The sequence below is a fragment of the Lutjanus erythropterus genome, chromosome 13 (genome assembly GCF_056507025.1).
Source record: "Lutjanus erythropterus isolate fLutEry1 chromosome 13, fLutEry1.hap2, whole genome shotgun sequence".
NCBI classification, from domain to species: Eukaryota; Metazoa; Chordata; class Actinopteri; order Lutjaniformes; family Lutjanidae; genus Lutjanus; species Lutjanus erythropterus.
Window position 1 is genome coordinate 35,389,010 of NC_139329.1, and position 12,880 is coordinate 35,401,889.

General features: G+C 39.9%; 1 protein-coding gene across 1 annotated transcript in view; it reads right to left on the bottom strand.

The window, feature by feature from the left end:
• Window positions 1-12,880, bottom strand: part of peak1 (pseudopodium-enriched atypical kinase 1) — a 149,541-nt gene that overhangs the window by 117,500 nt on the left and 19,161 nt on the right. The window contains exon 2 of the mRNA XM_084733784.1: window positions 3,765-3,874. The gene's annotated coding sequence lies outside the window, so the exon portion shown is untranslated. The remainder of the gene's footprint in view (window positions 1-3,764; window positions 3,875-12,880) is intronic.

A 12,880-nucleotide genomic window follows, 5' to 3' on the forward strand; every position in this document is an offset into this window, starting at 1 on the left:
TGTAAAATCATAAGGAAAATGTCAAAAGCAGTTCATTTTATTAGATTCTCAATTAAGGATCTGACTGTTTCCAGTTCTATTCAGTCAAATGCAAACTGTGGTAATTCGCTTTGGAGTAAAATGCTAATGTCCCCAGGAATTGATTTGCATTCCCTTCAGCAGCCAAAACAAACCAACAACCGTCCATATTACATTTCTACACAAATTGACAGAGGGCTGAAGATGCTTGTGGTACTTTGCAAACACTGACAACAATGACCAGTAGCAGACAGAGACTTTTAATTCCTTGTTCTTTGCAAATGAATACCTTGTTGGTGGATTCTTCCTTCGTATGCAAAGACTGTCAGTTAATACTGTTGCACCACAGCACACATGTGACATCTGTAGTATCTCTGACTTCACCATATATTTGTGGATAATTATTACCGCTCCCCTCCATCTCCAAACTCAGTAATTAAGTCCCCCAGAGGAGCCCAAGAGGAGATATGGATGCCACATTCTTGCATCCTCTCGAGCACATTAAACTTAATGCCCTCGCTATCAGTGTATCAGCGTTTAGAAGATAATTATGTCAAAAACAACCCCCCCCTCCTCCGTTATTCTCCATGAGACTGGATGGCGCAGGGTGGGTGCCAGTGAACACAGAGACTCCGCCAAAGAGTTGGCAAGTCCAATTATGCCCAGGCCATTTCAAAGTCCATCTAAAGACAAATGTGGGATTTCGCTATGGCACTAATTAAGCCTTGGAATCTTGAGGGACGTCACAGCGTACATGACATTTCCACAAGAGCTGGATCACAACACACTGATAATCTAAACCTCTGCATGTTGAATAGTGGTCTGTTATGGCTATTTATTATTTGGATTTACATTTTTAGTGGAAAAAACCTTCATATAAAAGGCTAAACCTACTGAAAATCACTGTAAGTAAAAAGAAAATGGCGCCATTTTGCATACATCAGGAATGAAAATACAAAATAGAAACTCAAACAAAAGCAATAGTGTGTATTTTCTGATGAAGACATTTATCAGTATTCAGTGTATTACTTTCCATTGGTTTAAAGGGTTAGTTTGGATTCACAAAAGTCACACAATAACACAAACAAACTAACAGATGGAAGCAGGTGTAGACCAGCAACTCCTGTGTTCTGCGAGGTAAAATTACCGATTTCAACCACGGGGTCCGGTTAGTTTGGAGAGAGCGATATTTGGCTTATTTAACGGCAATATCTCCTCGGAAAAGGCCGTCTGACAGCAAGGTAAAGTGGTGAAAATATTCTAAATATAGCATACACTTTAACTGTTTTGATTGTTTTTTTTAGGTGGACCTTATTTAGAGCAGCTAAAAAAACATTTTGGTGCCGATCTTTATCACGTGCTGGTGCTCCTCTCGACATCTCCTTCAAATAATGTAATGGCCGTCAATTAGCATATGAACTATCCCTTTAAAAATCTAAACTTAAACCGGAACAACCTGAAAAAGTAGAAACGAGCATTTATATTTTATATACAGTATATACACAGGCACTTAGAGCTACTAGGCTGTATATACTGCAGATGCTCAACATTTTCAGTCCCAAAAACACTGAAAACTCCAACTGACATCTACCACGTAAACTTTCCTCTTGCAGGAACAAGAGCACAGTATGTTTGCAAGACACAGCAACAGACAAAACAGATCAAATGTGTCAGGGGGGGAGGGAGAAAAAAGGAATGGAAAATATGTATTGTGAATGTGAAATACAACGGCGATGACAGCCATGTTGGCATTGAACGCAGGACTTAGTGAGACAACACAACATAGTAGTCTCAGCCATCAAAGTAGAGGCAGTAATAACTACCAAAACAGAACAAAAACAAAACACGTCCAGAAATAGCTGCTGAGCTTTTGTAGGTGACGTTAAGCTACAATTTTGAAATACCTTGGTCGTGAAGTCAGAAAGGATGAAGTCACTTCCCAGCAAGAGAAGATGAGATCATTCCATATCAACTGAATCATCTGAACCTGGCTTGAATTAAAAAGGAATTAAAGTAGACAGCTAAATAATAAATAAAAATATATGAAGGGTTTTAAATGAGCAATATTATACTCAAAATAACATCGTATCATAGTGGGACATACAGTAACACACGTGTTCTGATCTTGCTCTTTCAGTATGAGCTGCAATGGACAGATTTTACTTAAAGGTCAAATCTGCAACATTTTCATTTAAACAAAACAACACCTTCCTTTTCCTTATTGATTTGCTGTGCTCGGGACGTTTCACCAACCAAAAACATTGCTAATTGACGTCCTGATGCATTTATGAACAGCCCGGACGAATCCTAAAACCTAAAAGACCTACACCAGGGTGACCAGACATCCTGAAAAATTTAGGACGGTCCCAAGTCAGGAGCAGCTGTCCTGAATCCTGCCATTTTTGTCCTGAAAATTAGCCGTTACAGTAACAGATAACGAACAACACGTGAATGTGTGAAAAGACTCTGATCAAATAAGTCACGCAGGCTATAACTCCTGTCTTTAATCATTGAAAAATGTTTGTTTTTGTAAAGTGGCTGCCAAACTTTTTATCGGTTGTTGTCCCAGTTATTGTACATGATTGATAATATTTGCGGCATTGGAGGGGCATCACTTTTTTCAGCTTCTGAAGGGGAGAATGCCAGAAAAAAGTTTGGGATTAGTTTATCAAAAATAACAGATTGCTGATGTCATTCAACCTGTTTCAACAAGATGACTTAAGAGTGCAGCTGTCACTGCGGGGGTAATACATGATAAAAAAAAAAATACTAAAAACATGTGTTTGTAAACTCCCACAGTTTAATAAATGTTTTAGCTGCTGAATAGTTTAAAATGACTAACATTCCTGTAACCTGTAATCGATCTTCATGTTCCGCTGCAATCCTTCTGACAGGACACACCCACCCCCAACATCCTGTCCCAAATTTCACCCATTCTCATCTGGTCACCTGAACCTGCACTAAGATACAGACATCCACCCCCACAACTTAACAGCGAGAGGTTGTTGGGCAGTTTGACAAATGTGACTACTTTGTGCTTGTTCTTCTGTGCCAAAGCCTGAGAATACAGCTCACAGAAAGCAAGATTTATAGAAGGGCAGGCACAAAAGCAAAGAGCTAACAAACATCAGCCCAGGCAGCAGGGGCAAAAACTGAAACACACAATAAAGCCACCTGGTCTCCCTGGAGGACTAAACCTGTGTATGACAGACTAAGTCTACTTCAAATATTATGTAAAGTCAAAGCTCACACAATGACACAACAAACATCATCATCAGCCTGTCAGTGAAGAGCCAGGTTGAATACATCCATTTTTCACTCAAGAATGCTTTTGTCTTTGCTTTGTTGTGTTGATGTTGCAGGTGCTTGTATACTTTAAATCTGCGATGTTATGTTACCCCGCGGTGCTGCAGTTTATTTGCACAGCCCAATATTACTCATGTCCCAGTGGCCTTTACAGACCCACAACTGCAACAGCTCCCAAACCCAGGCTGAACTCTTAAATACAAAGAAAGGGGAAAACTCCCTCAGCACATGAAGTGGCGTAAAACAGTTGTCATTTTTTTTGATGCACAGTAGCTTAGAGAGAAATTAAAAGCGGTTAGTTTAATGCAACAGATCTCCCTGCAAATTACAAACTGACATGTACTGTAAGAGACTGCAACCAAAGCAGCAATTTTAATATGATTAATTGTGTAGCCCTACAGCAGATAATAACAGGAAAGAAAAATCTTGACTCTGCTTACCTGCCAGGCTATGTGGCTCCCTGTTGTCTTGAGTATTACAGTTCTGAAAGCACCAGAACTCGCTGATTCAGACAAAGCCACGGGGCATCCTAAGGCTGCGGCCAATTTTCCTGCAGACAAGGGAGGTGAGAGGGCAGATGTCAGCTTAATGTCACCATCAAGTGCTCCTGGTGAGCTCCTGCTCCTGAGGAGTCACAGACACAGGTCAATTAATATTAATGGGATTTTTGGTTAAGTCATGACAAAACTGACACTAACCGTTTTCTGCACGCACAATTGAATAAAGGGGAGCACAGAACAATTTAATCTAATTTCAGGGTCAAGTCTATTTTTGGCATCACAAAAAAAGTGAAATAACTGATTCTGTAAACACATGACCAGCAGATCAAGTTTAGGATTGTGTATCTGCAAAAATCTGGCAATATATTTATCACGATACAGGAGTTACGATTCAATACCTTACAATATGTTGTGATGCCATAAAAAAGATGATATCACTTTTTTTTATCTAACACCACCATATGAATAAAATCTGAGTTAAATAAGTCAACTTAGCAGCACTGCTATCTGGCAGTGGGGGGTTTAAACACAACATAAAAGGAACCACTTCCACAAATCTTTCTGTGTCACAATTAGGGCTGCAACTAACCATCGTTTTCATGTGTGAAATGTGAGAAAAGGGTGAAAATGTTGATCAGTGATTCCCAAAGCAGAAAATTACATCCTCAGATGTCTTTGTTTTGCTCACAAACCAAAGATATTCAGTTTACTGTCACAGAGGAGTAGAAAAGAAATCAGAATATATTGACATTTAAGAAGCAGCCTTTTCTTTAAAAAAATTACTGAAAACGATCAGTCAGTTCAATACTGATTAATTGTTGCAGCTCTAATCACAATCAGGGTTCAACGTTAACGTTCTTCCTTGTTCACTTGTCCATTCAGGCTACGGGGTCAGAATCTCCTTGCCCAAAGTCAATTTTTACTTGCACCTGTACAAAGTTTTTTTTTTATTATTTATTAGCAGTTACTAAATAAGAACAACGAATAAAGTTAACTGTCATGTTTAATTTAGGGCGGCAACGTCTATAAAATTTCAGAAAATAGCGAAAAAAATGTCCATCCAAGGTTCTTCAAGTCCAAAGTGATGACTTTAAATGTCTTCTTTTGTCAGCCTAAAACCCAAAGATATTCAGTTTAATATGATAATAAATTAAGAAAAACAGAATATCTGCATATTACACATTTGCATGAAAAATTGCTTTAAGCAGTAATCATCAAAACAGTTCAATGAAATTGCCAGATTTACCTGCCTGACATTGCGGTATACCTGCACCGGCCACATAGGCCAATTTTTATTGTTTATTGCATTTTTGGAATCATCACAAAACATTCGTGCTACTCAAGAATATCAATATTTTCTTACAGCTCTAATAGATTTATGATATTTGCAGATGAACTGGCACAAGATTCAATACTTTAAGATCACTTTCACAAAACAAAGACAGCTGGGGTAAAGAGATGACAGGGTTAGTAATAGTGATGTGGAAGTACGGACCCCCTGGAGAGTGAGCTGCTCAATTATCTTAATTAAAAAAAAAACTAGCCTGTAAAGCTTTGTACTTTTTTGGCGTCATGCTGAGGTCGATCGAGCGGCTAGAACTCAATATGATACACAACTAGCAGGATATGTCACTGCCATCGACAGCATCGGCACATAATCTGAGATCAAAGTAAAACATGAGGGGAGAAAAGTATCTGAGAACAGGTCTAGTGGTAAGAAATGAAGCTAAAAATGATTTTATTGCGGGCAGTGACTCTCTACAAGGCACCAAGCTGAGAATGAGCCTGACAGAAAACACTGCTCCCACGTGATGCAGGACAGTCCTCATAAACATTCCCATCGCCCCGCCAAAAAGCCACCGTGCATTAATAACGCCACCAGACTAACAGACCGTTTCAAACTGAGTCTCCACAACACTGTCACGTCCCGATTTTCATTAAAAGTCATGAGTCAGCAGAAATTAGACATGAACCACTCCCCTGCCCTAAATTCATCCCCGCAGGCATGACATTCTGGTTTCGCCCTCTTCACACTGCTCAGGCAAGAAACCAAACTATATAAGGAATTGTTAATGTGGAGCGCAGCTAGTGGCTCTAAACTATTAGAGCCAAGGGTTTAGAGGTGAGGAGTCTGTTTACACTGAAAGCCTTTTTATTTTTTGTTTTAAGAGGGTCCACTTGCTAAACATGACCAAGGCTTTCATGCATAATCCAACACTAATATTGGCTGCCAGCGGGGAGAGGATGGGGGGAGGTGAGCAGAATGTTTGTGTGACTGTGAACACGTGCAGGTGTGAGTGCTGTGCACATGTCCATATTTGGGTGAGTAACCATTCATTTTGTGGACGTGTTTACTCTGCAATTTGGCAGCAAAAAAATCAAACCAACTTAGTGTAATGTGTATAATATGATATCTCAATCATCATGTCATGTTCAGGGGTGCGAAACAGGTTCTGAAAATATTCGATCCGATATTTCAGGGTGTCCTGCGTTATGACAAAATACAGAAAACATTTTTGTTTTACAACTAAAAAAAAGCTCTCCTCACAGGATGTTTGGCTCCGCTCGTACTCGACCAGGTGTTTCTGCTTGAGGTGCGGAAATTAATTTGTAGTATTGATCCATTTTGCTGTTTTGTCTTCTTGCATTTCATACATGTTACTGTGGATTACTGTGCATCTGATTGGTTGTAGCCAAATCACTTCCACACAACCGAATCGCTCCATTTTTTGGAACTCCTCCAAAGTGGAGCCTGCGGCAGTTTCACTTTCATTTTCAGCCACGTCCCTTGTTGTTGTATGTAATGGCATGATGTCATTCTGTCAACAAGTCATTATATTTCCATTATCATAACATATCATGAACGATATGAAATGGCACAACTCTAATGATCTTGTACAAGAGATTTATCATGAGTGCCTTGCTGAGAAAGTTAGTATAAAGCAGCAATACCAAACTTTTTTTAAATTTGATGATACTAATACCAGTAAATTTTTTAGTTCGTTTGTAATTTTTTTCCAGGCCCCACTGGTGTTACCTGAACTGATTCAACAGCCTCCTAGATTTGCATCCCTCTATACACATTCTACATATATTTTAGAATTTAATACATCAGAATTTGTGGTTAATGTGATTCTGTGGCCTGTCTTCTTCTTAGGTCTCCTCTCTGGTGGAGAGAAGGTCATATAGCTCAGGTCCAATGGGCGACAAGTTGGCGAAGTTGTTGTTAAAAGTATTTTTCAGGGGAACTGTCCCTACGTTCTTGAGGGTCTACAGGACAGGGGATGTCGCACACTGTACAGATTGTTAAGCTGCCTGATGCACTTAGTGATATTGGGCTATATAAATAAAATTTGACCTGATAAGTTTGATGCCAGAGTGTGTGACAGTCCACAACTAAGTGCTCAGTTCTCATGTCATACTGACAAAGTCATTTGACATAGTCCAGCAAAATAAAAACATCAGGGCTGTTTACTGGCACAAATATTATACTGAAAACGTTTGGAGATGATGCACATTTTGCATTCATGTAAAGTTATTATTGATCGTTTTTTAAAGCAATCAATATCAAATGAGTGGCTTGTTAGAATCAATGTATTGATCCTGCAGAATCAATGCAGGATGCCTACTACACAGAGAAAGTAGGACAAAGATAAAGTCTAGTACAAGAGAAAGTAGTTTAATAAACCTTACAAGTAAGAACAAGTTCAAGTTGAACTGCAATCTGAAAGTCTAATAAACATGAGCAGAGTCAGTCCAGTTCTCTCCTGGGTTTACCCTACTCCTGGTTTTAGCCGTGACCACTTCCTTCCTCTGACTCTAATTGACAGTGCACTTCAGTATTTCTACGTAGGCAGATTGCTAAACAGCTCCATATGTCCCTTTATGGCAGTTAAGCGATGGTAATCAGGACTGATACAGAGCAGAGCACACCAGCTATTGCTACTGTGATGCAAACTGTTTTATTGCATCCCAACAGCACGACTGCAGTTTGCACCCACTCACTGAGCTGTGCCTTATCATAATGCCTCCACAGGCAATCTTGATTTACAAGCCGCTGATATGAACCCATGATGGACAACTTTCATGCATAAAGTTTGGAAAAATTATCACTCTGAGACCAAAACCAGGATTCAATGTCAACCTGCCAAGATGCTGCTTTTTTAATTTTACATTTGAAAAGTTTAGACATGAAACTTTGTACAACATGCACATGCACCGGGCCTTTGATGTTCCGTTCAAGCCAAGACTGAGAAATCCCTATGGGAAGGAAACATGCCAAGCTCAACAGAACCTGAATCAAAGACTGTGCATGATACTAGCCCTAAAACCACATATGACATTATTGTACTTGGCTGGAAACATGCAGAGCGAGAGAAAGGTTCAAAGACATCGCCATGCTAGCTTATTACAATCCTGTCAATGCATGACAGACCATGACAAAGAAATTTAGTTTAAAGAAAAACATTTTACAGCCAAAGAAGGATACCTACAGGAAGATGCTATTTGACTTTTTTTTTAAATTGAAAGTTACTTGCCTCCTGAAATACAACTGTTAAAATGGCTTAATTTCCTCATTTGAATATTGTTGAACAAGATCTTCTCTTTTAGAGAGCCACACAAAATTTTACTCAAATGACTTCAAGACAGGAACAATTTGCTTCCTAATATCCACAAAGCATTCTGGTGTCTGTATGAAATGCACAGATGTTTCCTCCTCTTAGCTGTGTGTCTAGATCGGTTGTGAGTGCAGACTAAGTGGGCTGGGAGGCCACAGGAGGGACGGCCGACTGTTTGCACTGGTCCGTGGAGCATTTCTTCGGGCCAAGACCTTGTTCCCAAGACGTCAGAGTCCACTGTGACCTTTACAAGAGCCTGGAAAATTGAGCATTCCAGATTTTAGTGCTGAGGCAGCAAGGGAGGAAAGTTTTTCTCTAGGATGTGACGTCCTTGCTAAAATCCAGCATCTATCTACAGTGGAAACCTTTTTATAACCCAACTGCTTTGTTTGTCTTTAATTCTCAAGCAGATTGCATGTTTAGTTGACATTTGTACATGGCTGAAGGATTTGTGGATCAAACCACTCCACCACCATCGGAAGAAAGTAAGGCAACCAAAAGGCCATCAACAAAAGACTCACACGAGCGTACTCCAACCTAACCCAACGTAATCCAGGCACTCTGTCTCCATGGTAAAAAGGATTATGTCATGACTCAGGCATGTCGAGGAAAATGCAGCCGGGGTAGGCTGTGACAAGTGACTGAGTGGATTTAATATTTGTGAAAGAACAGGCATGCGAGCCAAACGACTAGATAAATGAGGTGGGGAAGGGAGAGCTACCCTGTAGTACATTAGCCATGATGTCATTATTGCACATCCTGGAGCCAGGGCAGGAAAAAGCATCTGTTCTGATCCAAGAGCTGAGGACTTGCATCACATTTAGATGGCATCAGACTCTATATTTAAGTATGATTTTGCAGGAGGACAGGAAAGGACTCTGACATCTCTTCCAGGATAAGTGTTACTTAACACAGCCCTTTTTTATCATTACAAGCTATGTTCCTCTTTCTGTTTCTTCTCTCAGTAGCATTAATATTTATTTCTTCCATCCATGTTTCTCCTCTCAACTTTCTCTTCCCCTCTCTCCATACGGTGGGCCCACTGTTCAGCTCCCAGGGCGGGCAGCTGGCTCTACATCAGAGACATCCGAGCACAAAAGGGAAACTCCGGATTGTCGTGGTGAGGGCAGCCACCCGTGGCAGTGCTCAGTGGGATTCCGGTTGTTTATGGTTGGCACTAATTACAGATAGTCAGACCCACCGAGCTTTAGTCTTGGTGCAACGAAAACACAGAATGGGTTTAGACGGAGAAATGGAGACTGACCATTAAAACTGTCTCCACTTGCAGCAAGCCAGATAAAACATGGAGCGATGTAAACTCAATAGGGAGGCTTAAGGACATCACTCAGGATCAAGCTCACACTCCCTGGGGAAGCCTATTAACTTGTGCAGCAGCACAATGTTGCAGTTTTATTGCTACCCTGAGGCGTGATGTCGTCAGCATATGGAGTTTGTATGTAGAACTGAATTCACGCTGCAGGCTGTTCTGAAGAGCTGATCGTAAAGATAATCTCCCTCTTCAAAGCTCCATGTCTCACTTTACAATCACCATAGTGGCACCAAAAGACTTGTTCTTTCAGCCAAACATGTTTCATTGAGCTTTAGAACTGATGTTTTGCAAAGAACCCCAGCTCAAGATGTCTTAGTCCTGTGAAAGACTCATTTCAGTGATTTTGAATCAGTAGTGGAATTAAAGAAAAACTCAGCTATGTTGGAACTGCCCTTTGTAGCTTAGAGGAACTCCTATGGGTGTCCCTACTAGTCAGTTTTGATCATTTTGGTTTCAACAGCCACACACCAAGTAACTGGTAACTATCCAGTTAATATTTAAACAAAAACGTAAAGTGACACTAAATACAGGACGCGCCTCTTTGTTCCACGTCTCCACCAAACAAATCAGTTTCTTGATGAGACTGTCTGACTTAAGATTCATACATGTAAACATTGGGATTTGAAAAGAAAGGAAGTTTTTGGGGGTCCCACCTCTTAGGGCTGCACAATAAATCGCAACTGCAATAAAATAGCATTTTGGCCAAGTGTGATATCCAAATCACAGAATCAGAACCAAATCGCATTTTTTTTGAGGAAGGAAAAATGTGTGAGAAAACAGCATTATAATGAGGTAAAGGAGTGCAGCATAGATGACCCGGCTTAAAAATCCTGTTCTTCAGATGAAAGACAACATGTTCGTTTGGTAAAGACCTTAATAAAAACCACATTATCATGATTTTTAAGGGTTTTTTTCACTTGAAAATTGTCATACAAAACAATTCCACTTGCTGTATTGCATATCACAATCGCAAGTTCAATTGAAATAATCACAACACCCATTACATTTAGACCACTCACATTGTTCACACAACAGACAGCCTCTCATAGTTTTGACTATTTATCTCATAATCATGACTTTTTAACTCACAATTTTGACTTTGAGTAATGTAAACTCAATAGAGTCTCTGTAAGTTTTTATTAAATTAATAACTTTTTTATTTCATAAATATGACTTTATCTTCATCTATGACTTTTTAACTTTAAACTTCATCTCATAATTAAAAGAGTTTTTATTGCATAATTTCAACTTTTTATCTCCTAACTTACTTCTTTTTTAATCTCATAATTATTTTAATTGCCACAGAGATACTTTTTTCTTTAACTGGCAGAAGAGCAGAGTGTGCTCAAAGAAAGAAAGCAGCTCCGGTTTGTAATCCCACAGACTCTCCTTTCACTTTTCGCAGCAGGCAGGAAGCGAGGCAAAGGGAACTTCTTGAACTTCTTCTGCAGTGTTCATTCATGGGCAAACAGTACATTTACTGCCACTAGAGAACATTGCTGTTAAACCTGAATCCCTCCACTCTGATCAACACCTGTCTGCTCTGAGCGCAGCAACCGACACTTACCCCCAACCTTTTTTTCTTTTAGAAAGGTTGAAAATGCAGGACAAATGGGAGCATTGACAGGTTTTGTTTTGTTTTTTTTACTTTAGACTGCTAGCTAGTGAAGCCGGTAGCCAAGTGCGTGTGTATGTGTTATGTTGCAAATAACCTACAGAAGAACATGTGCAACCAGTCAACAATACTGTCAGTAGTTAAACACTGACAGTATGACAGATAACAGCATCTTCTGACAAAGCTAGAGGCAGAGGGATTCTGCTTATTAGGTCCTGTGAGGCTTTAGGGGGGTTGTAATGTTCACTAAACATGCAGTTCTCATAAAAATACACTTTTAACAAGTGCATATTATTTTACTGTACATCCAACCTCAAGCTGGTGTTACATGTCATTCGCCACCCTCTGGGCTACTACTTTTATGCTCCCACATGTTTACAACACTTAGACAACATCTTGACAACTGAGGGTGTATAATTTCTATTCCCCACAAAGCTTTGACTGACAATTTAATAGCCAATCGCACACAGGAGGTGGGCACGTATGTGAACAGTAGATAGCGCATACGGGAACATGCGAAGAGACAGAGCACATGGAATCAGTATGACAGCTAAAACCTGTGGATGAAAGGAAGTGGCTGTCGCAGATAGCTGCCTGGTTGTGCATCATGTGTCAACCGAAGAAATCCAGCAAACCGAACACAGCATCGAGCAAAATCCAGCATGCAGTCCCTTTGAAATGTGGACTGCATAGGAATGCTGAATCCAAACAGAGCAGCCCACTGCCTTGCAATTAAACACTACAGTATGTTTGACTTTGCTCTCTGTTTTGTGCCGGTTGGAAGCCCTCATATTATACAGTGACAACTACCTGCCACTTTTATTTTGAATGAATGCCAGTCACTGCTTTCTGTAACTACTGGTTATGTTCTTGCAGAATGGTATGCTGTTGCACAGGGAGGTGATGCATTTAATTAAAATATGAAAAGAAACAAAAGTCACCAAATGTTGAAACAACAGAGGACAAATTTAGGTTTTTGTTATACAACAATGCACATTCACACGCACTGAGATGTACAAGCGCTGACCTCATTTTATGTTTGGTATGTTTGCTCTATTATTAGTCTTTATGTCCTCTGCTGTTGTATAAAACGACTGTGACAAACATGTTTAATTAAAGCCCTTTATGAAGAAAGTCAGCCTGATTAATATGCATGTCCTCCTTTCTGTCATGCTTCCCACCGAGCCTAATTCTTGCTTATACAGTAAAAGTAAATTAACATGTCTTGCTTAACTAGCTGAGATGTAAAGGGGGACTCATCAACGCGTGTGCAAAAGAGATAGCTTTTAATTAAAAGAAGGGGGCTGCTGGATGTAGGGTGAGTATGGGTTTTATTTTTTATTTTTTTTTGAGTGAGTGAATGAGTGAGTGACTGCAAAGTTCAACCTCCTTAAAAAGAGTATACTAACCAAGGATGAATCATTACCGTCTTAATATAAAGATAAGCCTGTTATCCTGACAACAAAAGGCCGCTGCTACGAAAACACACACT